This window comes from Aquarana catesbeiana, linkage group LG05 (assembly GCF_042186555.1).
Source record: "Aquarana catesbeiana isolate 2022-GZ linkage group LG05, ASM4218655v1, whole genome shotgun sequence".
In the NCBI taxonomy this organism is placed as follows: Eukaryota; Metazoa; Chordata; class Amphibia; order Anura; family Ranidae; genus Aquarana; species Aquarana catesbeiana.
In genome coordinates this window covers 796763-824019 of record NC_133328.1, presented here as the reverse complement: position 1 = coordinate 824019, position 27257 = coordinate 796763, and the positions used below count along the sequence as shown (strand labels likewise).

General features: G+C 44.6%; 1 protein-coding gene across 1 annotated transcript in view; it reads left to right on the top strand.

Moving 5' to 3' along the window:
* Window positions 1-27257, top strand: part of TSNARE1 (t-SNARE domain containing 1) — a gene marked incomplete in the record, with an annotated part of 405182 nt that overhangs the window by 289105 nt on the left and 88820 nt on the right.

Here is a 27257-nt window from a genome sequence, read left to right as displayed (position 1 = left end):
GTGAAAGGGTTAATCATTAATTCCCTGAGCTGTAAAAGCCGTGTACATCTTTTGATACGGTTATCTGTTTAGTAGTTATTTTGGTGTATTGTGTCCCCCCCTCCCCCCCCCCACACTCTCCTGATGGCTCCATTGTGTATTAGAAGATGTGTTGTGTGTAGTCGGGATTCCCCATTTAATGAAATCTTGAAAGCCCATTCTCTGCGCTCTTCCCTGAGCTCCTGTCAGTCATCCCCACTATTTAAAAGGGACAGCAAAGATGCTAAATATGTCAGCTGCCAATTTGCCTTCTGTGAACCCAGTTCCGGGAAACCTAATCGGACCCGGTACCCAATTATATGCAGAGAGCCGCCGACAGCTCCATCACCATCTATATACCAATGATGTGTAGAGCGGAGGTCTCCATCACATGGAGAATTATACAAAATATATATATATATTTCATTTGGGAGCAGCCATCAGAAACATTATATATATATATATATATATATATATATACATATATACACACACACACACACACAATATTACCAAAAGTATTGGGACACCTGCCTTTACACGCACATGAATTTTAATGACATCCCAGTCTTAGTCCGTAGGGTTCAATATTGAGTTGGCTCCGCCCTTTGCAGCTATAACTCTTCTGGGAAGGCCGTCCACGAGGTCTAGGAGGGTGTCTATGGGAATGTTTGACCGTTCTTCCAGAAGAGCATTTGTGAGGTCAGGACTCTGTGTAGGCCAGTCAAGTTCCTCCACCCCAAACTCCACTCATCCATGTCTTTATGGACCTTTTGCTTTTTTTTTCATTCCACTGACAAATGTAAAGGACAATTTCTCCATTGGCCACTAATGTAAAGGGCCACTTCCTCACTGACCACCAGGGTGAGGGGCCTTTCTCTATTGACCACCAATGTAAGGGAGTATTTCTTCACTGATCACTAGGGTAAGGGGCATTTTTCCACTAACCTCCAATGTAAAGGGGCACTTCACTGACTGCCAGGGTAAGGGGCTTTTCTCCACAAATGTAAGGGGGCATTTCTCCACTGATCTATGATTAGGTTTCATCCTTGGTGATGGGCATCTGTCTCTGAATTCAGAGTGCAAACCATCATTTTAAGCAGGTAATTTCTCTCTGAGCATATTTATAAATACTTTATTATTATTATACAGAATTTATATAGCAGTTTGCGCAGCGCTTTACAACCATAGGGCAGACAGTACAGTTGCAATACAATTCAGTACAGGAGGAATCAGAGGGCCCTGCTCATTAGAGCTTACAATCTACAAGGGAAAGTCAAGTGATACAAAAGGTAATAACTAGGGAATGATCTGATGGAGAAAATAAAAGTACAATTGTTAGGTGGGGTCAGGGTAGGCTTCTCTGAAGAGAAACATTTTCAGGGAACATCTAAAAGTGGACAGAGTAGAAGATAGTCGGGCAGATTGGGTAGGGATTTCCATAGGATGGTAGAGGCTCAGGAGAAGTCCTGGAGGCCAGTGTGGGAGGAGATGACAAGGGAGCTAAAGGGCAAGAGGTCCTAGGAGGAACAAAGAGGACGATTAGGTTGGTATTTTGAGACTAGGTTGGTGATGTAGCTGGGGGCAGAGTTGTGGATGGCTTTGTAAGTTATTATTTTGAATTTCATTTGTGAGTGGAAGCCAGTGGAGGGATTGGCCAAGAGGGATGGAGGACACTGAATGGAGGCCAGTGGAGGGATTGGCAGAGAGGGGTGGAGGACACTGAATGGAGGCCAGTGGAGGGATTGGCAGAGAGGGGTGGAGGACACTGAATGGAGGCCAGTGGAGGGATTGGCAGAGAGGGGTGGAGGACACTGGAGGCCAGTGGAGGGATTGGCAGAGAGGGGTGGAGAACACTGAATGGAGGCCAGTGGAGGGATTGGTAGAGAGGGGTGGAGGACACTGGAGGCCAGTGGAGGGATTGGCAGAGAGGGGTGGAGGACACTGGAGGCCAGTGGAGGGATTGGCAGAGAGGGGTGGAGAACACTGAATGGAGGCCAGTGGAGGGATTGGTAGAGAGGGGTGGAGGACACTGGAGGCCAGTGGAGGGATTGGCAGAGAGGGGTGGAGAACACTGAATGGAGGCCAGTGGAGGGATTGGTAGAGAGGGGTGGAGGACACTGAATGAAGGCCAGTGGAGGGTTTGGCAGAGAGGGGTGGAGAACACTGAATGGAGGCCAGTGGAGGGATTGGCAGAGAGGGGTGGAGAACACTGAATGGAGGCCAGTGGAGGCATTGGTAGAGAGGGGTGGAGGACACTGAATGGAGACCAGTGGAGGGATTGGTAGAGAGGGGTGGAGGACACTGAATGGAGGCCAGTGGAGGGATTGGCAGAGAGGAGTGGAGGACACTGAATAGAGGCCAGTGGAGGGATTGGTAGAGAGGGGTGGAGGACACTGAATGAAGGCCAGTGGAGGGATTGGCAGAGAGGGGTGGAGAACACTGAATGGAGGCCAGTGGAGGGATTGGCAGAGAAGTGGTAGCAGACCCTGAATGGTTGGTTAGGTAGATGAGTCTGGTAGCAGCAATCATGATAGAATGAAGGGGTAGCCTATGTAAAAGTAAGCTAATGAGCAGGAGTTGCAGTAGTTGAAGCGAGAGATGACCAGATGACTTGCCAATCAATTAATCAGGAGTTAATAAAGGATGCCTGGCTAGTAGATCCACATCAGAATCAGACTTGCAAGAAACCTCTTATGTTATTACAATAAAAGTTTTTTGCTGAAAAAAATGTAAATTGTCTCTTGTTGGGTCTTTCTATGGGTTGCAGTGTAGTGATATTCCAAAGGTTACTTTTATGGTTAGAAAATGATTGCTGAAGTAACTTAATGAAACTTATAGGGTCAACTTCAGGGCAGAAGAAGGCTACCTGCAGGTCACATTTACTTGCACAGTATCTCAGATGGAATTCTGATGTATCTTGAAGTGATCTCTAAAGCCAACTAAATGCACCTGAAAGCACACTTCATTTGCCTATCTACTCAAGTTTTGCTTGTTGAAGGCTTGTCCATTCATCAGTTCGCCAACAAACTAAAGATTTCATTTACTAATGTTCTAAGAGAATAGGGACTCTGGATCTAGTCGGGTTGGAGATAGAAATGGAAGGCCCATATTTACAACTACACAGGGGGGTACATACACCAGAATCTGTGGTTTTCCTCTTACAGCTCCACTGTTTGCTGCCTTCCTGAATAGCACATGGCAGATACCGACATCATCTGCTGCAATGAGACCACTCCATAATGCCGGACTAGGGGGCAGAATTTCAAAGAAGAAAAAGAAAAAGCTATTAATGAAACTGGCAAATAAAATTGGTAAAATGCCTCAGGAAGGTTTTCTGGAAAAGACTTTGGTTGCTGGAAAACCAGCTGGCAACCACGAGGAGAGACGCACACTCCCTACAGGACCTCAGATCATGTGCCCAAATAGGAGTTTCTCATCTTTGTGTTCATTTTGTTTTCAAACTAGACTCTCTGGTCCTTTCATGCCTCCTGTGATTGCCTGAAGTCCGGTCTTTGATCTTATGGTGTCTGCTTGACCCCCCTGAACCATTATCAATTGCAAAATATTTTTGGAAAGCTCTGATATTAATTTGAACAGAGGAAGCCCCATTTTTGGGCGAAACGTGTTGGGAACCACCCCATTGCGCTGTACCTTTTTAAGGACTGTACGGTATGAGTCTCTTTTTCTGATGCAACTGCATTGTTTTAATGTATTAATACAATTGAAACTTTTTAATTAATTTTTCTTGATTTAATATGCACCCAAAAAAAATCCCACAAATCTCCAATATACAAATATTCATTCATGATTTAGCAAAAAGGGGAGGCAATTACTTTTTCACACAGGGCTAGGCAGGATTAGACAGATTTTTTTCCCTTAATAGATTAAATCATTTAAAAGCTGCACTTTGTATTTCCTCGAGTTATCTTTGTGTAATATTAACATGTGTTTGAGCCGAATCATTTAAGTGTGACAAATATGCAAAAAAAAAAAAAAAAAAAACATCAGGAGGGGGGCAAATACTTTTTCACATCACTGTATGTAAACCTGCTCATTAGTCTCATATAGACTTTACATTGTTAATATTTCAATTGGTTTAAATTTGGGATTTAGATTAAAATAATCCCTGAGGATTCTGCCATGAAAGATTTTTTTCAGCAACTTCCTGGGATGGGGTGACGCCCCTCATTCCCTGTATCTCAATTGTGACTTTTTCCCATACATTACATTAGACTGATCGAGTTTTAACAAACTAAATGCCATCAATGTGCAGTTTACTCCGGTTTTCTCCTTTTGGTGGTATGTGTATCTTCTAGCCACCCCCCGGTGTTTGCGGCCTGTCCTGTCCCCAGCGCGGCCACAACCTTGAGATTGATGGAATCGGCTGGAAACCCATTTCCCTCGATTTTCCGCCTTGTTTTCTCTGTTTATTTTTAGAAGATGCTTCGAGCCCTTCAGCGAGAGCCTATTTTCTCCCCGTCAGGCCGCGGTGGCCCTATCAATGTATACACAGTATATATACATCTCTCACTCTGGATTAGAGGGGGGGGGGAGCAAAGGGCAAAAGGCCAAGCCTTGTAACCGATCAATTATACCGTGTGACTTCCAATTCCAGGCTCATTACATTTGTATCCGGTTCCTGAGATTGATTCCTTTAAAGCCGGCTTCTGTTGGTGATTTAAAGAGCACTGGAGCTTCCGCGGCACCAAATCATTTCATCCTGGGGAGACGTTAATAAGGCATAAGGCATCCCAGGCCTTCCCAGAGTCACCCACTTATTTATTATGACTCTCTTAAAGGGACTCTCCAGTCAAACATGAAAATGGTCCTGAGCGGAGTGGATTCCATCATTATGTGGACAATCACCTTCTACAGATGGCTCCCCCAATCCTGTAGTATACAGATATCCTTATTTTATGAAGGGGCTCGCAATGAGGAAGGTTGTTGCATTCCCACCTTCCAGCCCAGCCCTCTGTAGCGTAGAGGCTGCACAGATTTAAGGCGGAACTAACCCTTTAATGAACAAAAGCTATTCTCAACGCCTTGCTGCCCATAAACCTTAAAGTTCTGTAGACCTCAACGGTCCTGGGTGGTGTCAGTGCTGCTCTCAGGAGCACTGTGGGGGCCCCTGATAGGGCAGGTTATGATGCCCTGTATTCATGGTCTTCCAGCTCGAGAGGCATTGGATCTCATTCAAACCAAAAGATTTTTGGAGGATATCTTGTGGCAGAAAATGAGTACTGCATGGGACAGCTCTGGATTAAAGGAAAGTATTGTGATTTTGTGGGGGTTTTACTCACCTGTAGTAAAACCCACCTTTCCATGTTGGCACTAGGTGGTCTCAGTGCATATCTGGCTAGGTCTGCAGGCCAGGGAGTCCCCTCCCCTCTCCCCCATTTCTCTTGACGGGGTAAGAGATTGGATACCTTCATGTTTTCATGAGAGAGATATTTTTCTCCTTGAGTATCATCTTTGTGAGTTCTGTGCACAATTCCTGGATTTTATATTTTTCATAGGGCCATTTTTCATGTTCTAATGTCATTTTGATTCTACTGTAGATCACATTACACTATTTGCTGAACTACCCCTGAAGAAGGAGCCAAGTGTCTTCGAAACGCGTCGGAGGCCTTTGTGATTTCTGCTTGTGTAAAATTAAGTAAAAATAGGTATAAGTGCACCATACTCTTGTGAATTTCTACTTATCCTGATATGTGTAATTTCTTAATGCACTAAACTGTTGATCGCTTTTATATAGTTTATATACTTTTTACTAAAAAGCGTTTTTTTTTGAGCCATTAAAGTCCCGCCTGATGGGGGAATCTTCTAGTTATATATTACGAGTGTAATGCTTGTCATCGGGTCCAATCCAGCCAGGGAAACACGTTTTCAGGGCTTTTTGCCCTAATTTTATTTAAGAACACTTCTGGCCCCTGTCTGGTCCTCCGGAACGTCTCACAAAGTTTAGACTCTACGTCTCATTCGCAGCTTCCTCCTGCACTGGCCCACCCCCCGTCCTCTGGGCAGGGGACCTCCTGTCTCCCGGGGGGAGCCCTGAATCACCCCCCCAAGCCCCTTGATTGAAAAGTCTGTGCACACCTGCCCACCCAGCCTGCTGGTCTCCAGTAAGCTGTGGACACAAGATTAGAGGCTTCACCCCTCCCAAGACTCTCCGAAGCCTCTGGATTTCAGAACCCACCTCATCAAATTACCCTTCCTGAAAAACTGTAAGACCAGCTTTCTCCATTCAGCAGATCCATCCTGGGGCCCCTCAATCTGCATCATTAACAACCCTACATGACATGTAATCCTTCCATGGCAGGGCACCACACTGTCACAGGATTTAAATTATTTTAATAAATATATACAGTATATATATATATATATATATATATACATATATTTTTTTTTTTTTTTTCTGGAGAACCATATGAAGCAAAAAAAACAGAATTAGGCAAGTCTTAAAGTAACTAACAAGAAATACAGGACCTAAGCTATTCTAACTATCTAAAGTATGAAAGATGCCTTCAGCCTAGCCTCATCCATTGTATTTCTCTCCTTTTGCTAGCCTAGCACAGCTTTTAATTATAATGCATTCAGTGCAGCTCTTGTTCTTGAGTAATATTTCTTTATTACGGTGTGGAAATGCAGCTGAACAATTTAACCTTGTCTGTAAAAGCCGTACTTGATCCTTGTATGATAATAAACAGCATTAATAGCAATTGTTGTTCCAGCTCCAATTATCATGTAATGCTTGACTGGGTCTTCCTTCCTCCGCAGCCCAAACCCCCCATCCTGAATATTGCATGGGAGGTGCAGCGGCCTTTTCTGTTCCATTAGAAAAATCATTAAATACACAAATGGAATCTTGTTTAATGTACGAGCGCAATTTAGTTTAATAAAAACGTCAGCGCCCTCTTAAAGCGCATCCGTCACCGGCACTTCGGTTGTTTGCATTAGTGATGGAATGGGGTTGACGTAAATCAGAGATACAAGACGAAGAAGAAGCTCCTAAGGGGTCCTTTTATATCTTTGAGTTGTGGTAGAAGATGGCAACGCACATTGCATGCTTGATGGTTATTCTGAATGGGCCCCCCCACCACGATGCACCCTGCCAATGGATGTGTGTTGCAGCACGGCAACTCGCTAACATGCGGCCCGGTGCACTGCCAAAAATGGTGCATTGGCAGCCCATTGCTTTCAATGGGCTGCCCTAACACAACGCACTGTAAGATGTAAATGGGCTTTCACTCTGAATAGCAGGGACCTCCAGGTCAGGATTGCTTGTAGAGTTCTGCAGAACCTTGGGTACTGAGGTGATGTGATCTACAAATAGTGGCCTACTTCTGTGGTCTCTGGCCCACCACCTCCAGCACCTCATTATCAGACCATCATTGTGGTAGAGCAAAGAAGGCTTAGATCTGTATAAGATTTTATAGCTGTCTGTGACCCCATTAGGAAATTTTCCTATTACTTTGTGTGGTCATGAGGTTAAGATATAAGGGGTAAACTTTCCACTCAGGATCAACTCAATTAGCCTAGCACCTAGGGTTCTAGGCCACGACCTTCCTCCTACACCTAGTTGCAGATCCCCTAACCTCCCACAGTGCCACCCAACCTATAGTGGCCTGCTTTGCCCCTCAACCTTCCACAACTCCCCCCAGGCTCTTTAAGAGCCCACAGTGCCCACTAACCTCCCACAGTGCCCACCAACCTTCTACAATGTCCCTAGCTTTCTGCAGAGACTACAGTCTCCCACAGTGACCTCCAGTCTTCCACATTGCCTGTGCAAAACCCCCCAGCCCCTCCACATTCTCCATTTTCGGTTTTGGGAGTTGGGCAATGAAGTGCCAAAAAAGGCACCGCATCCCAAATTGAAAGACAATTTAAAGAGACAAAAAAGCGGGACTTTTAAGGTGCCAAAAAATCTGATTATCACAAAATATATCCATTTTATTTTATAACAAAAAAGGGTAATACAATTTATCACATAAACATGCAAAATAAACATACAACAATGCAGCCACTTCGGCTCTACATGTTTCGCCCCGAAGAGCTTTTTCAGGAGTCTTAAGAGTGCTGCATAAAGTTGATACTACAGATAAAGAGAACAAACATTTATGAACATTTGCAAAAGGTTACATACCAATATATAAATTGCATAACATTTATTATGTCATGACTTTAAACAACTTTTCACATAAATTAGTAAATAATGAATCAAAGGGACAGGCCTACCAGATGCTTAAAAACCAAGACTTGGAGTCAATCATGTACAGAAGTTCCTGTGCATAATGAGGCTTGTGGGATGCCCTCACTCCCCGCAGTGCCCACCAACCTCCCGCAGTGTCCCCTAGCTTTCTGCAGAGACTACAGTGCCCTCTGGTCTTCCACATTGCCCCTGCAAAACACCCAGCCCCTCCACATACTCCATTCTCCACAATTGCCCCCAACTCAATCCAGAAACCTTATCCCCTACAGGAATATCAGGTGTGCTGCAGACTTTCCTAGTCCCCTCCAGAACTTCCATCCCCCACAGTGGGGTCACAGACAAAAATGACACCGCATGTTTGGTAGAGTGGGAGAAGGGTTGAGACCTTTGCCCCCTTTTCTTTTCTTTAGGATATAGAATGGAGCCTCATCTGGAGAGGGTGTATGCACTGGCACTCAGGGCCCCATTGTAGCCTTGTTGCACCTTCTGCACAGCTTACAGCAGATACTCTAAAGTTTCAATGCTCCAAGATTCACCCTCTCTGCCAGGCATGGGGGATTCTGGGTGTTGTACTCAGGGATAAGGAGAGATGAAGAGGGCGCCTGAGGATTGGAAGTTGGTGGACTTTAAGGTGCCAACAGACAGCCACTGCCCCCCCCCCCCTTGCTGATTTAATGGGACCCCCCTATCTGTGGCCATGTCTGCAGTCTCTGGCCAATTGACCACAATTGAGGCCCCTCCCCACCCCTTCTAGGTCTAATTGCTCTGAATGTTTGAAGATTTTTGGATTTTTCTCAATTGGCCTGGCAATAAAATGACAAATTGCTTCACCTTGACTAATCACCCCCCGGATCATTGCAGGCTGGTCTGATCTATGAACTTCTATATATATAGCCAGATGCCCAAACCAATCAGAACTGGCATCTCTATTGGTTTTTCAAAGCGACAGGTTTCCCAGGCCCCTCTCTCGTTTTCTCCTTCATGTGACAGCGTAAGGAGTTAATCCGGTCTCATTGTCTTCTCCAATCTCTGCAGACTTTCCGAGAACATATTATTAGCCTGACTGAATGCTGAGAGGAGAATATACCCGGGAGGCCAGACTCTAAATCAATGTTTTTACTACAGAAATTAAATCGAGGAGCCAAGATAGAGGAGATGGAGGTTTAGTTACAATGCAGTTTTATTGAAGAAAACGAGCCGAGCATAAATGTGTCCCTCTTATGCAATTTGCTGACCGCTGAGATGATTTGATTTCTTTATTTTGTTTTATGATATTTTCGGTAGTCCTGCAGTGGACAGCGTGGCATAAACCCCCAAACTCAATGGCATTTACTTTGCGGTGTGTCGTAAACAATTGCCTTTTGTATTGCTTTGTTGCATCTCAGTGCTGCTGATCTTCTGCATTGCCACCTCTGAGTGTCTACATGTACTCCAGTGATGCCCCGCAAGGGCAATTCTCAGGGTGGGTTCCCTGATGTGGTGTACCTGGCCACTTGTAGTCTTCATTGGAAGCCCATCTGACACAGTGACAACACAGGAGCACAATTAGGAGATGGAGCCGAGCATTGTCATCCTATAACAGGAAGTTCCGGGACAAAGACCTGCATGGCAGGATCACCAGGGATTTTTTTTTTCCATGAAAGCTACAAAATGCACTTATCTTTTTTTTGCCCCTGACCTAACTTGCGTTCATTAAAAATTGTTTTAAAGGGGAAAATGCTATTCTAAATTTATTGTTGATTTACATTTGACCTCAAATGAATAACTTCCAAAAGGTAGGAAAGATAGCGGAGGAAATATGCAATTCAAATTTTTGTGTAGTAATGTGCTTAGAGGCTAAGTGCACTTTAAATAAAAATGCTTTTATCCATGGCCTTACCTGACCCACCCTCCACTGATAAATGCTTACCTCCATCTGATGGCCTTGGCCTCCGGTGTTTACATCCAGTGCCGTCTCACTGTCCCGCCTGCGCCTGCAGATTGCTATAGGAACATCACCAATTGTCTCCAGACTCAGGACGCGGCCCCCATAGGTGTCTATGGAGCTATGATGCACAGGGGTGGCCAGGACAGCGATATTGATGCTGCTGGATGTAAACAAAATGCAGGATCATGGCTCTTGGATAGCGGTAAGTATGCATCTTTGGAAAGAGGGAAGGGGTTGTTAAAAAGGATAAATGCAAATATTTTTAAACTGCACTCATCCTTTAAGTACGTTACTACAGAAGGTTTTCTCTCTTCTTCCATGCCAAATGTCACTCAACATTAAAAATGCATTTTCCTCCTTGAAAACAAATTTTCATGAGCTAAAGGTTAATAAGAAATAGCTGCCAATCAACATAGAAAATACGATTTTAAGCCCCGGACGTCAGTTTTGACAAAACGTGTCGGGTGGAGCATGTGCTTGTGATGTTATCGAGTTCCTATACCTAGGAAGTGAGACTTTTGATTCCCGGGACCGATGTTTTATACAAGCACTGTTAGAGTGTTAATCCGTTGTTTTAATAAAATCTATCTGGCAGTTTTATACTATGTGGCTTTGTTTTCCTTCATGTGTTTATTGACTGGAATGCTGAGTTGCGACTGGCCACAGGTGTCCTTTTATATGTGGAACTCTATTGGAAAACCTTATCCAGTGTACTGAGACCAGTGGGATCCTATTGAAGATGTGTTCATCCCTTTGAATGGTGGTTTATAACCACACAAGCGTGTCTGACTCTGTACTTATGAGAGTCCATTAACTCGCGCATGTTTTTTTCCATGGTGGAGGATCACCGGATAATCGGGTGCATCACGGATTAGCAAACAGTGACCTTTCAAGCAGATATTTGGTTTATTACTGCGGTGTTTTTGGTGTTGACGCTTTGGACTTTCTGCTTATTACCTAAAATTTTGTTTTTTCAATATTTATGTACAGCCGGGGCCAAAAGTTTTGAGAATGGCACAAATATAAATTTTGACAAAGTCTGCTGCCTCCGTTTTTGTAGGTATTTTTGTCAGATGTTACTATGGGATACTGAAGTATAATTACAAGCATTCCATAAATGTCAAAGGCTTTTATTGAGAGACGTGAAATTTATGCAGAGTGTCAATATTTTGCAGTGGTGACACTTTTTTTTCAAGACCTCTGCAATTCTCCCCGGCATGCTTTCAATCAACTTCTGGGCCACACCCTGACTGATGGCCGCCCCCCATTCTTATATAATTTTACAGCCATGGACCCAAAATGTTGATGTTTTGTTACCTAAGCCACTTACTTTCACCTTATGGCAAGGTGCTCCATCATGCTGGAAAAGGCATTGTTCCTCACCAAACTGTTCTTGGATGGTTGAGAGAAGTTGCTCTTGAAGGATGTTTTTGTAATCAATCTGTACAAAAGATCCATTTGCTAAAGGTACAATTTCATCACTTTATAATCAATTATATGGAGTAGCAAATCTTAATAGACCCTCTTACGTTCAGAGGTGGGAGGAGGACCTGGGACGAACTTTAGAAGACACGGACTGGTCTAACATATGGCTCACATCTAAGTCATCTTCACCCAACATCTTAGCACTGGAGACAAATTATAAAGTCCTAACTCGCTGGTACCTTGTACCCGCTAGAGTGGCAAAATATTCACCTAATACCTCAACTCTTTGTTTTCGAGGATGCCCAGAAATAGGCACATATTTACACATATGGTGGACATGCCCAGTAATCCAAACCTTCTGGAAGGAAGTCTTCGTGATTGCATCTAAAATATTTTAAAAAATAATACAACCAGATCCATATTTAACTTTACTTAATCTAAAACCGGAATGGTTAACACTCTCTCAATTCAAACTTATGATCCAACTAATAACGGCTGCAAAACAAACAGTGGCCAAAGCATGGAAATCTCCTACATTGGTACTAGCAGAAACAATTAACAGAATGAATAATACAATGTCCCATGCTAAGATGGTAGCCATCGATCAAAATCAAATTCCAAAATTTGAAAAACTTTGGCATCCTTGGATAAAACAACAGTTCCTGTCAAACTTCAATGACTCTGTCCTGTTGCCATGGTAACAGATTAAATGACTTAGAGACACCCATTCTAAGGCTTCAAAGAGAACTAAAAAGAATAATAAACTGACGAGCGGGACAACCTTGTGGACCATACCTCTACCTTTCAACCCTTTTTCTTCTTTCTCTTTCCTTTTCTCCACCTTATGATTAAAGCTCATTATCAGAATTTATTTGACCTATATACACTCTACTTGTAAACAATATGTATAGTAGGTATAAATCATTTAAATACCTACAAAAGTAACTAAGGAAATGATATATATCTTTAATTTAGGTTTACGTGAACCCAATGTTTAATATTTGAAATTTCATGATATCTACCTATATAAACCCTACTGTAAAACAATGAGCTTACTTTATAGATCCTTGTAAACTTACTTTATGTATCTTTATAACATTGTATACTCAATAAACTTCTTTTGACAAGGAAGGATGTTTTTGTACCATTCCTTGTTCTTAGGCAACATTGTGAGTGAGCCCACTCCCTTGGCTGAGGACCAACCCCACACATAAATGGTCTTGGAATGCTTTACTGTTGGCAAGACACAGGACCGATGGCAGCGCTCATCTTTCTTCTCCGGACAAGGTTTTTTCATGAGAGAAAATTACTTTAACCCAGCCCTCAGCAGTCCAATCCCTGTACCTTTTGCAGAATATCAGTCTGTCCCTGATGTTTTTCCTGGAGAGAAGTGGCTACTTTGCTGCCCTTCTTGACACCAGGCCATCCTCCAAAAGTCTTCTCACGGTGCAGATGTCCTCACACCTGCCTGCTGCCATTCCTGAGCAAGCTCTGCACTGGTGGTGCACCGATCCCGCAGCTGAATCAACTGTAGGAGACGGTCCTGGCGCTTTCTGGACTTTCTTGGACACCCTGAATCCATCTTCACAAATCCAGGGGAAATGTTTTTTATGAAAGTTCATTTTCATGGCAAAGAGGGACTTGGCAATTAATTGCAATTCATCTGATCACACTTCATAACATTCTGAAGTACATGCAAATTGTCATCATACAACTAAGGCAGCAGACTTTGTGAAAATGTATTATTTGTGTAATTCCCAGAATGTTTGGCCATGGCTGTACTTATATCCATTTTATATCTAAAGTGCTGCACTGTTTTTTTTGTTTTTTTTTTATAGAAAATATGATCGACAGTGAAGAGAGCTTCGCAAATGACTGAAATGTATTTTTGAACTATCCGAGATTTTTTTTTCTGCCTATACAACCTGCACTGGGCTCTTGAAGAATGACCCAAGAAAGGCACATTCTGTTTGATTTTAGACCAAAGTCACGGCTGGGAGTAAACATCTTCTGTTGTACAGAGGGAACATCCTTTGACGCATTCTCTTTCCCCTTTCATATTCATTCCCACGATGAAAGCACTCCTTCCTTTTATTTGCAACTCACCAGACAGCCTGGACACCTAATCGGACCACCACAAGATTACAGCTTATGGGGAAGATCGTCTTTTTTTCTTTCATACTCCAAAACTACTCTCCCCTTGCCTTATGGCTTAACTTCAGATATTCGGTCAGCTATCCTATACAAGATGAAGTGCCACGAATCTGTGGTCCTGAGGATTTTCCTCTCAACCTGGACCAATACAAATCCTTAGGGTCAATTTTCTCCTCTCGCTGCGATATCTGGAGGCCAACATCTCCGGGAATCTTCACTAATGCCGCATACACACGGTCGGACTTTTCGACCGGACTGGACCGACGGATGCAGACGGACCAAATCCGGCGGACAATCCAATGGTGTGTGGGCTTCACCGGACCTTCAGCGGACTTTTCCAGTCGCAAATCTGACGTACTTTAGATTTGGAACATGCTTCAAATCTTTACGTCGTAACTCCGATGGACCCAGAAATCCGCTCGTCTGTATGCTAGTCTGACGGACAAAAACCCTCCGCTAGGGCAGCTATTGGCTATCAACTTCCTTATTTTAGTCCGGTGTACGTCATCACGTACGAATCCGTCGGACTTTGGTGTGATCGTGTGTAGGCAAGTCCGTTCCTTAGAAAGTCAGTCGGAAGTCCGTCAAAAGTCCGTCGGACTTTTGTAGCCGAAAAGTCCCACCGTGTGTACGCGGCATTAGTCTTTTAATCTTCTGTTACAGAGCATTAAACATGATCTTGCCAAATGGCATCAAGGAATATTCACTATGGTTTGGCCGTAATCTTATGCTCAATATGATTGTCCTCTTAAGACTGACATATCTTTTCCAGGCATGGTCTATCTCCTCAACTCCACACTTTTGCAGGGACTTGCGTTTAACTTTCCTACCTTTTTCTAAGGGCCAAGAAAGACCAGAATCAAATTTCAGGTTCTTAATCCAGCCAAACACGGCTGCGGTATAGGCTTTTCAGATCCCACCTGGTACTTTGATGCCACCTATCAGGCTAGAATACTTGATTGGTGCATCTCCCATTCACACAAACCATGGGTCAAACTAGAACAAGCCTTTAATCCTCTCCTTCTTGGAGGACTACCATGAAATTCTGAGCTCCTCTCACCAGAACTCAGACTTCATCTTCTGACAGAACGCAATCCAACAAATGCTTCAAAAGCAAAATATTTTTAAACAAAATTCTAATTGTCTACGGCCAGCTTTACACACTTGTGATGGCTCAGTTTGTAGTTTCAGCCAAACAAAGCCAGGCCACAAAGCAAGCAGAAGCTACTCTGCTGGCCCTTTACATAACCTGTCACGTACCTGGTAGGAGCCTGCATTGGCAAGGTCGGCCTCTCTTGTATCTCCAGCCCAGGCCCCACTAAGAGTTGAACAGATGGTACCAAGGGACAGGCAGAACATATGAGTGCCAGCAGGTAATGATTGCAGAACTTGCGGCTGAAGTCAGATTTGGTGGATCAAGCAGAGCATCAGGTCAGGAACAGAGGTGATGCAGATTACATCAGCAGAGATTAAAGGGGCACTCTGCTGGGATTACAGGTTCTGGATGCTTGACTTGCCGGAGCTCCCAGCAGGCTTAAGACAGGAGCACACTGACACCCGGAGCTGGGATGAGGGGCAGAGAGAGCAGGCACTCAGAACTAATGTGGAGCCAAACCGGAGACAGAAACGTAGTCAGAAAGATAGCCAGGGTCACCAATGAGCAGGCAATGGGGTACCAAAGCATCAGACCATAACGAGGTCAGGAACCAATGAGCAGAAGCATAAACATGGATCCAAGGTCAGGTCAATAATAAGCCAGGTCAGCAACGGATATGATACAGGATGCAAGCAGGGCACAAAGGAACAGCTGAAGACCGGTCAGCACTGAGCATGAATCTCAGCGTCCTTTAAATAGGCCGCCTGTTGCCAATGGACACTGTGGACATTGGACATGTGTGCGCACCTGGATACAATTCTATGAGCAATACCATGCGTATGTGCACCGGACATGTCACAGCAGCTTCCTGACATAACCAGAACAGCTCTTGGAATTCTTTGTGATGGTTTTTTGTAAAACAAATCGTATATATGATGTATAATTCATTGTACAGATCCGTATCTATGGGTCTTGATAGGTTAAGGGAATCGCCCAACAATAGCTCTGATTCTAGTTTTAATTCATTGTTTACATATCAAAAAAAAATATGAACGTATGAAAACTTTCATAACAACCAAATATCGACCCAAAACCTTTCATTTCCTTTTGGAGTCGGCTCCAAAGATATAATTGTGTCTTCCAGGCTTCCGTTTTAGGCAGCAAGTCACACGGCTGAAAAAAACAATCCTTGTGGCCAATTGTTGGGTGTAGGAGGGAGTGGTGGAAAATCTCCCCACCGAGGACACAGACTGCATCTAATACTTCGATTTTTTTTCTAATGTTAGAAGCACACGTGTATTAACATGAAAAAAAGAGGGAAATGCATTTCTAATTTTACGGTTGAATGACGTCAAATGAAGGAACTTCTAACAGCATAGAAGCAGCGAGGTGAATATGACCTGCATTTAGAAACCTTCTGTAGTACGGTACTTGAAGAATAAGTGCATTTTAAAAACAAAATGCATTTATCCTTTTTGCCCCCTTCCTCTGACCTAAACAAACCCCTCCCCCCTCCACAGATTCATACTTACCTTCATCCAATAGCTGCAGCCTCTGGCTTGTTTTTTTTTTTTTACATTCAGCACCACAAGTCTTCGCTGTCCTGGCTGCACCTGTGCATTAGTACCACACAGGCTACTATGGGACTGTCCAATCATCTCTGGCTCTGGGACACTGCTCCAGGGAACTCCTTAGCAGTGTTTTTCAACCCTCCAAAAGTATCTGAGATCCGGATCCGCATCAGAGACTCACTATCGCCATAGAGTCCTCCAATCACTCAACCCCCCTATACATGAGTCTCCCATGACATTAGAATTGCCCCTGTGCATCAGTGGGCCCCCCTATACATGATTTAACCACCATATCAGAGGCCCCCTATACATGAGTCCGCCATAACATTAGAGTTGCCCCTCTACATGACTTAACCATCAAATAAGAGCTTCCCCTTTACTTCAGAGGCCCCCTATGCATGAGTCCCCCAATCACAGAACCCCCCCCATCACAGAGCCCCTCAATCCCACAGTCGCCCCTGTATATTGGAGGCCCCCTATGCATGAGTCCCCCAATCACACAGTCCCCCATCACAGAGCCCCCCCAATCACACAGTTGCCCCTGCACATTGTAGGCCCCCTATGCATGAGTCCCCCAATCACACAGTCCTCAATCAAAGAACCCCCCAATCATCCCTGTACTTTGGAGGCCCCCTATGCATGAGTCCCCCAAACACAGTCCCCAAAGAGCTCCCCAATTACACAATCACCCCTGTACATTGGAGACCCCCTATGCATAAATGTCCCAATCACACAGTCCCCCATCAAAGAGCTCCCCAATTACACAATCGCCCCTGTACATTGGGGGCCCCCCATGCATGAGTCCTCCAATCACACAGTCCCCCATCAAAGAGCCCCGAATCACACAGGTGCCCCTGTATATTGGAGACCCCCTATGCATAAATGATCACACAGTCCCCCATCAAAGAGCTCCCCAGTTACACAATTGCCCCTGTACATTGGAGGCCCCCTATGCATGAGTCCTCCACCGCAAAGCCCTTACAGTCCACCCTCACAGCGCCCCCCACAACAACACAGTTCTACATCATAGAGCCCTCACAGCCCCCCCCAAATCACAAAGTCCCCTCTTCACATCAGAGCCCTACCATTTGGCTCCAGTACTACAGCAAAGGATGGCAGATGGGGGCAGCAGACTTCTGTCTTCTCCTAAATGCTGTGGGTGGCCCTGCATGCCACCTGCCCTGGATCAAAGCTATATGTTACCGTGGTGCTGCTTTGGTTGTTATGGTGCTTTGGTTGCTGCTTTGGTAGGCTGCTTTGGTTGTTATGGTGCTGGCAGATGGCCTGTCCTGACCATGTCAACTCATGAGACTGATCCGGGGCTAACTGGGTCCCGTGCTCTCTGCACCCCGGAGGAGCCCAGATGGCACCCATGGTTGAGAAACTCTGGTCTATAGGACTGTAATAGGCAGACCTGGTCAGGACAGTGACATTTAATGTGCTAGATTTAAACACCACCAGAATCATGGCCATCTGATGGTGCAAATATTCATCTGTTGAGGGGGGGCCTTAGAAAAAATTGATGAAAGTACTTGGGTTCTGTGAAGTACATTACTACAGAAGGTTTCTAAATCCACTTCTATGCCGTTGACGTCAAACTTCATTCATCAATACATTTCGAAATGTATTTACCTCCTTAAAAACTATTTTTCATGAACGCAGGTTTAAAAATGACACATAAAAAAAATAAGTTGCCAGTCAACTAAGAGAATACAACATCCATTGAGGAGCGTTTTGAAAATGACTGAAACGCATGTTTAAAAATATCCTGCACTCTCCTGGATGAGTATTCTGCGTACACCCACCACGCTCTTGAAGAACGACCCATGAAAAGCACATTCTGCTTGATTAAGACAAAAGACATGACCGGGGGTAAGCATCTTCTATTGTATGCAGGGAACGTCCTTCGAAGCGACGCCGAAGACAAGAGGAAAATCAGCAGATTTTTGCCTCAAACTGCACACGGCTCGGAGATACGATGTGACACGAAGGAGCCGTCACAATGAGGATTTATTCTGGGCACAAGGATGGCGAAGAACGTCAGAAATTCACACTCTCCGCTCATATAAAGTGTAGCTCCGGGGTTTACATGCTGCCACATATTAAACTGGATCTCGTCTTTTATTTTTGTAAAGAAGGAATCCAAATATTACAAAAATAAAAGATACAACTTGAAAATTGAAGGGGGGGGGGGGGTAATGGCCTCCTAAGTGGTCACAGGTCATTTTCTCTGATTGCATACCCTTCAGCCTTCGGCAGGACCTACATCTGAAGAGATTTTCTATCTCTAACCAGTATACAAGGACAAATTTCCCAATGGGGACACAAAAACCTGACAGGTTGTAATCTTTTTCACAAAAATGTTTGACCTCGGCCTCCCCTTCAGTCTTGCGGAGTTGTACCGGCTCCTCTCCTGGACTGAAATGGCTTCCTCTGATTTCACTGCACACTGTGAGCTTCCCATAATGAGGCTCTGCAGAAGTCCTGGAGGTGAGCATGGGAGGGGGCTAGAGGACAGGGGGTATTAGGAGCGGAGGGGGGGGGGATTGGGGTGATATTTTGAGATGAGGTTGGAGATGAAGCTTGGAGCAGAGTTGTGGGTGGCTTTGTACAGTTGTGCTCATAAGTTTACATACCCTGGCAGAATTTGATTTCTTGGCCATTTTTCAGAGAATATGAATAACACAAAAAACTTTTCTCTCACTCATGGTTAGTGTTTGGCTGAAGCCATTTATTATCAATCAACTGTGTTTACTCTTTTTCAATCATAATGACAACAAACTACCCAAATGACCCTGATCAAAAGTTTACATACCCCAGTTCTTAATACCGTGTATTGCCCCCTTGATAGCTTGAAGTCTTTTGTGGTATTTGTGGATGAGGCTCTTTATCTTCTCAGATGGTAAAGATGTCCATTCCTCTTGGTAAAAAGCCTCCAGTTCCTGTAAATTCTTGGGCTGTCTTGCATGAACGGCACGTTTGAGATCTCCCCAGAGTGGCTCAATGATATTGAGGTCAGGAGACTGAGATGGCCACTCCAGATCCTTCACTTTATTCTGCTGTAGCCGATGACAGGTGGACTTGGCCTTGTGTTTTGGATCATTGTCATGTTGGAATGTCCAAGTACGTCCCATGCGCGGCTTCCTGGCTGATGAATACAAATGTTCCTCCAGTATTTTTTTTATAACATACTTTATTCATCTTGCCATCAATTTTGACCAAATTTCCTGTGCCTTTGTAGCTCACACATCCCCCAAACATCAGCGATCCACCTCCGTACCTTTCATCATAGGCCTTGTTGACTTCTCTCCAAATGTAGCGTTTATGGTTGTGGCCAAAAAGCTCAATTTTGGTCTCATCACTCCAAATAACTTTGTGCCAGAAGGTTTGAGGCTTGTCTCTGTGCTGTTTGGCCTATTATAAGTGGGATACTTTTTGGCATTTGCGTAGTAATGGCTTTCTTCTGGTGACTCGACTATGCAGCCCATCTTTCTTCAAATGCCTCCTTATTGTGTATCTTGAAACAGCCACACCTCATGTTTTCAGAGAGTCCTGTATTTCACCTGAAGTTATTTGTGAGTTTTTTCTTTTCATCCCTAACAATTTTTCTGGCAGCTGTGGCTGAAATTTTAGTTGGTCTACCTGACCGTGGTTTGGTTTAAAACAGAACCCCTCATTTTCCACTTCTTGATTAGAGTTTGAACACTGCTGATTGGCATTCTCAATTCCTTGGATATCTTTTTATATCCCTTTCCTGTTTTATACAGTTCAACTACCCTTTCCCGCAGATCCTTTGACAATTCTTTTGCTCTCCCTATGACTCAGAATCCAGAAACGTCAGTGCTGCACTGGATGAAAGATGCAAGGGTCTGTCAGGAGTCCACGAATTCATTGATCTTTTATACACACACTAATTACAAGCCAGCAGATCACAGGTGAGGATGGTTACCTTTAATAGCCATTCAAACCCCTTTGTGTCAATTTGTGTGCATGTTATCAGGCCAAAATCACTGGGGTATGTAAACTTTTGATCAGGGTCATTTGGGTATTTTCTGTTGTCGTTATGATTTAAAAAGAGTAAACACAGTTGATTGATAATAAATGGCTTCAGCCAAACACTAAGAGCCCTTTCACACTGGTGCGGGGGGGCGGCGGCGGCGGTAAAACGCCGCTATTATTAGCGGCGTTTTACCGTTGGTATGCGGCCGCTAGCGGGGTGGTTTTACCCCCCGCTAGCCGCCCAGAAACGGTTAAATACCACCGCAAAGCGCCTCTGCAGAGGCGCTTTGCCGGCGGTATAGCCGCGCCGTCTCATTAATTTCAATGGGCAGGAGTGGTAAAGGAGCGGTATACACTCCGCACCTTCACCGCTCTGAAGATGCTGCTAGCAGGACTTTTTTTACCGTCCTGCCAGCGCATCGCTCCAGTGTGAAAGCCCTCGGGGCTTTCACACTGGAATGAAAGTAGCGGCACTTTCGGGTCAGTTTGCAGGCGCTAATATTATCGCAATAGCGCCTGCAAACCGCCCCAGTGTGAAAGGGCTCTTACCATGAGTGAAAGAAAAGATTTTCTGTTATCATTCATATTCTCTGAAAACTGGCCAAGAAATCATAAATTCAAATTCTGCCAGGGTATGTAAACTTATGAGCACAACTGTATGTTGTTAGTTCAACATGTGTTTTGCATTTTATTCTTTGGACAATTGTAAATCAATGGAGAGACTGGTAGAGAGGGGTGGAGAACACTGAGTGGTGGCCATTGGAGGGATTGGCAGAGAGGGGTGGAGGCCATTGGAGGGATTAAGAGGGGTGGAGAACACTGAGTGGTTGTCAGGGGAAGGATTGGAAAGAGGGGTGGAGGACACTGAATGGTTACCATTGGAGGGATTGGCAGAGAGGGTGGAGGCCATTGGAGGGATTGAGAGGGGTGGAGGACACTGAGTGGTGGCCAGGGGAAGGATTGGAAAAGAGGGGTGGAGGACACTGAATGGTGGCCATTGGAGGGATTGGCAGAGAGGGTGGTGGACAACTTTGAGTAAAGGCCATTGGAAGGATTGGCAGAGAGGGGTGGAGGCCATTGGAGGGATTGAGAGGGATGGAGGACACTGAGTGGTGGCCAGGGGAAGACTGGAAAAGAGAGGTGGAGGCCAGTGGAAGGATTGGAAGAGGGGGGGGCACTGAGTGGTGGCCATTGGAAGGTTTGGCAGAGAGGAGTGGAGGACACAGAGTGGTGGCCAGGGAAAGGCTGGAAAAGAGAGGTGGAAGGATTGGAAGGGGGGGGGGACACTGAGTGGTGGCCATTGGGAGGATTTAAAGAGAGGGGTGGAGACCATTGGAGGGATTGAGAGAGAGGGATGGAGAACACTGAGTGGTGGCCAGGGAAAAGATTGGCAGAGAGGGATGGAGGCAAATGGATGGATTTGCAGAGAGGGGTGGAAGGATTGGAAGACACTGAGTGAAGGCCAGTTTGGCAGAGAGGGGAGGAGGACATTGAGTGGAGGGATTGGCAGGGAGGGGTGGAGGACACTGAACGGTTGGTAAGGTGGATGAGTCTGGCAGCAGTATTCATGATGGACTGAAGGTATATGGCAATGACCACATTTTAGATATGTGGGTAGCCGGCCCCCTAGATGAACACACGACTGTAGAGAACATTCATCATTCAGTCTTGTCTCTTTTTTGGTCTTGTATACCGGTCTGGCAGTCTGAAGTCAGAGAAAGCTCATCAATCTCACATTTCGTTGCCACTGAGAAGTCTCTGTTATGTCGTCGTTAACACTCGTCTTAATTTGGAAAATTTGTATGAATATAATTACAAACCAATCATTACGAGAATAGCAGACGAGGGAGGAAATTGGCAGAATCTTGTACTCAGCGGGAGGAACGTCCTGATTAGTCCTGATCTCATTTACCCCATGTAAAAGTTCACTTTTCTAAAATTATATGCTTCTTAATTAAATCTTTCATAATCAACTTTTTTGCACTTTCTACCTTCCTGCCATTCTGTCTAAGGCGGTTTATAAAGCGCAGAATGCTGTGGGAAGGGGGGGAGAGAGATGGGTGTTGGCCGTATTCAGGGATTTCCTAGAGTGCAGAAATCCAATGATCAGAACATAGTCGTATATAGCGGTGAAAATCTTAAAGGGGAGTCGGAGATGAAGGGTCCCGGGACGAGAGCCAATGTAGGCTGGAAAGCATTAGCCTCCCAGTGGTTGCTCTTTTATTTCAACTTAATACTCAACCATGAAATTTTAACCCAAGAACAATATTGTCATATAAAGCAGCTTAACAGTTCTTGATCCAGCATTATTTTGATTTTTTCCGTTTTTCTCTTTCCTTTTCACCTGGTGATCCTGCCAATAAAACACTTCCTGTCCTAGGTTGCCAACCCTAAGCCTACTGTATTTATGGAGTGGCAGTGTTGTCACCCTGGGCTGGTCCCCTGGTTTGAACGACAAACCTATCCTCCTCCTCTTCATCTCCATGATATGGGGCGGATGGTGGATTCGTAGTCTACAAAAGATAGCTGAGAAGGCAGATAACATTGTTTGCATTTGTGGTAGTAAGCACCTACCACAGCTAATTACAGCCACTCGCATGAAATTTAGTAACCTGCGAGTGATCAGCCCTGGGCACAGAACGTTCGCTGCTTGAGCAATTACATGTGAGCGGCCACAATTAGCTGCGGGAGCTGCCAGCCTCACATTGCTTTCCATGGGGCCTCCTCCTGCAACTAATTGCAGGGAACCCAGCTCAGGAAATACAAATCCGCTCCTGTGTGTGTTTTTAGCTGTTTGCCTGGAGAGCAGCTTTAAGATGTGTATTGCTTTGGAATAAGGTGCCTTGTGCTGCAGAGCTAGCACTCTATTCGTATGGTGAAACACGTTCTGGTCAGTCTCTGCAGTAGACCTGTAGATAACAGCGGACACATGTGAGCGCTTCTCTCCCATCACCGGAGTCTCTTCCAGACAAACACGCGGCTGATTATAACTGCAGTTTGGTTTATGGCGCCGCTTGTATGGCTGGTTCCCACTATGAGGATTTAGTGTTCTCCTTTATATTCTCCCTACATCTCTATTTGTATCACTTTTTCTGCTATTTTACTTTCCCCGGCCGCTCCCAGAACCGAAAATCAATGCAATCGAGGAAACATTTCTCTGGATGTATTCGGCACGAGAGGCAATACAAACAACTGAGAGCGCTCTCCATATCACATTATTCTTTAGTGTTTATTGGGAGGTAATTCAATGGTTCTTTTGTTATTAATTCTGGTTCACACAGGATAGTAATCTGGTGATGGCACATTGGTGGATGATGATGGTAAGAATAGGTGATGGCACATTGGTGGTGAGTGATGTTAACAGATAATGGCACCTTGGTGGACGGTGATGATAACAATAGGTAATGGGACATTGGTGGACAATGATGGTGACAATAGTTGATGGGACATTGGTGGACGGTGATGGTAACAATAGGTGATGGGACATTAGTGGACAGTGATGGTAACAATAGGTGATGGGACATTGGTGGACGGTGATGGTAACAATAGGTGATGGGACATTGGTGGACAATAATGGTGACAATAGGTGATGGGACATTGGTGGACAGTAATGGCAGCAATAGATGATGGGACATTGGTGGACAGTAATGGCAACAATAGGTGATGGGACATTGGTGGACGGTGATGGTAACAATAGGTGATGGGACATTAGTGGACGGTGATGGTAACAATAGGTGATGGGACATTGGTGGACGGTGATGGTAACAATACTGTAGGTGATGGGACATTGGTGGACAGTGATAGTAACAATAGGTGATGGGCCATTGGTGGACAGTAATGGCAACAATAGATGATGGGACATTGGTGGGCAGTAATGGCAGCAATAGATGAGGGGACATTGGTGGACAGTAATGGCAACAATAGGTGATGGGACATTGGTGGACAGTAATGGCAACAATAGGTGATGGGACATTGGTGGACGGTGATGGTAACAATAGGTGATGGGACATTGGTGGACAGTGATGGTAACAATAGGTGATGGGACATTGGTGGACAGTGATGGTAACAATAGGTGATGGGACATTGGTGGACAGTAATGGCAACAATAGGTGATGGGACATTGGTGGACGGTGATGGTAACAATAGGTGATGGGACATTGGTGGACAGTGATGGTAACAATAGGTGATGGGACATTGGTGGACAGTGATGGTAACAATAGGTGATGGGACATTGGTGGACAGTGATGGTAACAATGGGTGATGGGACATTGGTGGACAGTGATAGTAACAATAGGTTATGGGACATTGGTGGACAGTAATGGTAACAATAGATCATGGGACATTGGTGGACAGTAGTGGACGGTGATGGTAACAATAGATGATGGGACATTGGTGGACAGTAATGGCAACAACAGATGATGGGACATTGGTGGACAGTAATGGCAACAATAGATGATGGGACATTTATGGACAGTGATGGTAACAATAGGTGATGGGACATTGGTGGACGGTGATGGTAACAAAAAGTGATGGGACATTGGTGGACAGTGATGGCAACAATAGGTGATGTGACATTGGTAGACAGTAATGGCAGCAATAGATGATGGGACATTGGTGGACAGTGATGGTAACAATAGGTGATGGGACATTGGTGGACAGTGATGGTAACAATAGGTGATGGGACATTGGTGGACAGTAATGGCAACAATAGATGATGGGACATTGGTGGACAGTAATGGCAACAATAGATGGGACATTTGTGGACAGTGATGGTAACAATAGGTGATGGGACATTGGTGGACAGTGATGGTAACAATAAGTGATGGGACATTGGTGGACAGTGATTGTAACAATAGATGATGGGACATTGGTGGACAGTAATGGCAGCAATAGATGATGGGACATTGGTGGACAGTGATGGTAACAATAAGAGATGGGACATTGGTGGACAGTAATGGTAACAATAGGTGCTGGGACATTGGAGGACAGTGAAGGTAACAATAGGTGATGGCACGTTGGTGGACATTAGTAATAGAACATACATGGGGGGGGACAGATTAATGTGTTGGGGACTCTCCTCTTTTAATGATTGTTGATATGTTTCTGGACATATATCTTCCTGTCGGCTACCACTGCGTGATGAATTGGTGACACTCTTTGGTCATAATTTGAGTTATTAGACTTACTAATATTGAAAAGTGGATCCCGAAGAAGCCCCTCATCTGGGTGAAACGCGTTGATCCATATACATCATACCACGCATTTGTTGCACAGTACGGTTATATTATATATTTACAGTGTTGGTACAATATGTTCTTATAAAATAATATATTTTTTTATTAAATTTTGTATAAAAAAAAATGTGTTTTATTTATATTTTCCCACAATCTCTTCCTTTGGGGAGATGTGGGGACTTGCCTTTGATTTATCCTACTTTATATAGGGAATAGTGCCGCAGTATTACACTATTTGTTCTTCTCTTGAGCTCCTAAATAATTAATGGGACTGGTTTCAATCATCAGAAGTTGTCTTCATTATGAACGGCTTATATGTGTTTATATTGCACTTGTCCTTCTGGTGAGTGTGAAACACGACCTTACTAGAACATTTTGACATTTATCCGATGAACTTCATTTTGGACTATTTATTCATTTATTATATTTTGCTGGTCTGATGAATTTGACATCCAGCGGATGCATGCGTAATGTGTTCACTGTTCCTCCCACTGATACCAATGATGGGGCACTATTCCTCCCACTGTTACCAATGATGGGGCACTATTCCTCCCACTGATACCAATGATGGGGCACTATTCCTCCCACTGACACCAATGATGGGACACTATTCCTCCCACTGACACCAATGATGGGACACTATTCCTCCCACTGATACCAATGATGGGACACTATTCGTCCCACTGATACCAATGATGGGGCACTATTCCTCCCACTGATACCAATGATGGGACACTATTCGTCCCACTGATACCAATGATGGGGTACTATTCCTCCCACTGATACCAATGATGGGACACTATTCCTCCCACTGATACCAATGATGGGATCAGTGGGCCTCCCACTGACACCAATGATTGGGCACTATTCCTCCCACTGACACCAATGATGGGACACTATTCCTCCCACTGATACCAATGATGGGGCACTATTCCTCCCACTGACACCAATGATGGGACACTATTCCTCCCCCTGATACCAATGATGGGGCACTAATCCTCTCACTGATACCAACGATTGGGCACTATTCCTCCCACTGATACCGATGGGGCACTATTCCTCCCACTAACACCAATGATGGGGCACTATTCCTTCCCCTGATACCAATGATGGGACACTATTCCTCCCACTGACACAAATGATTGAACACTATTCCTCCCACTGACACCAATGATGGGACACTATTCCTCCCACTGACACCAATGATGGGGCACTATTCCTCCCACTGACATCAATGATGGGGCACTATTCCTCCCACTGACATCAATGATGGGGCACTATTCCTCCCACTGACACCAATGATGGGACACTATTCCTGCTCCTATTGACCACAGGCACTATGTAACTTTTACTCCCTCTGATCACCATGCCTGAAACATTGTCTATTCCCACTGGCCACAGACTGGTCCCCCAAAGTCTGAAGGAAGGTAAAATGGCCCTTTGTTTAGAAAGTTTTGGAGACCCCCTGGATTAAATGGACCTAACCTCCTTCATCTGTACGGTGCCCTCTTGGTTTATCATATTTTGAAATTTGCTTTGTTCTCAGAAAGTTTTCTTTTAATGAAAAAATAAAGCCCATAGATTTGTTTCTTTGCTTATCTAATGCCGCGTACACACGAGC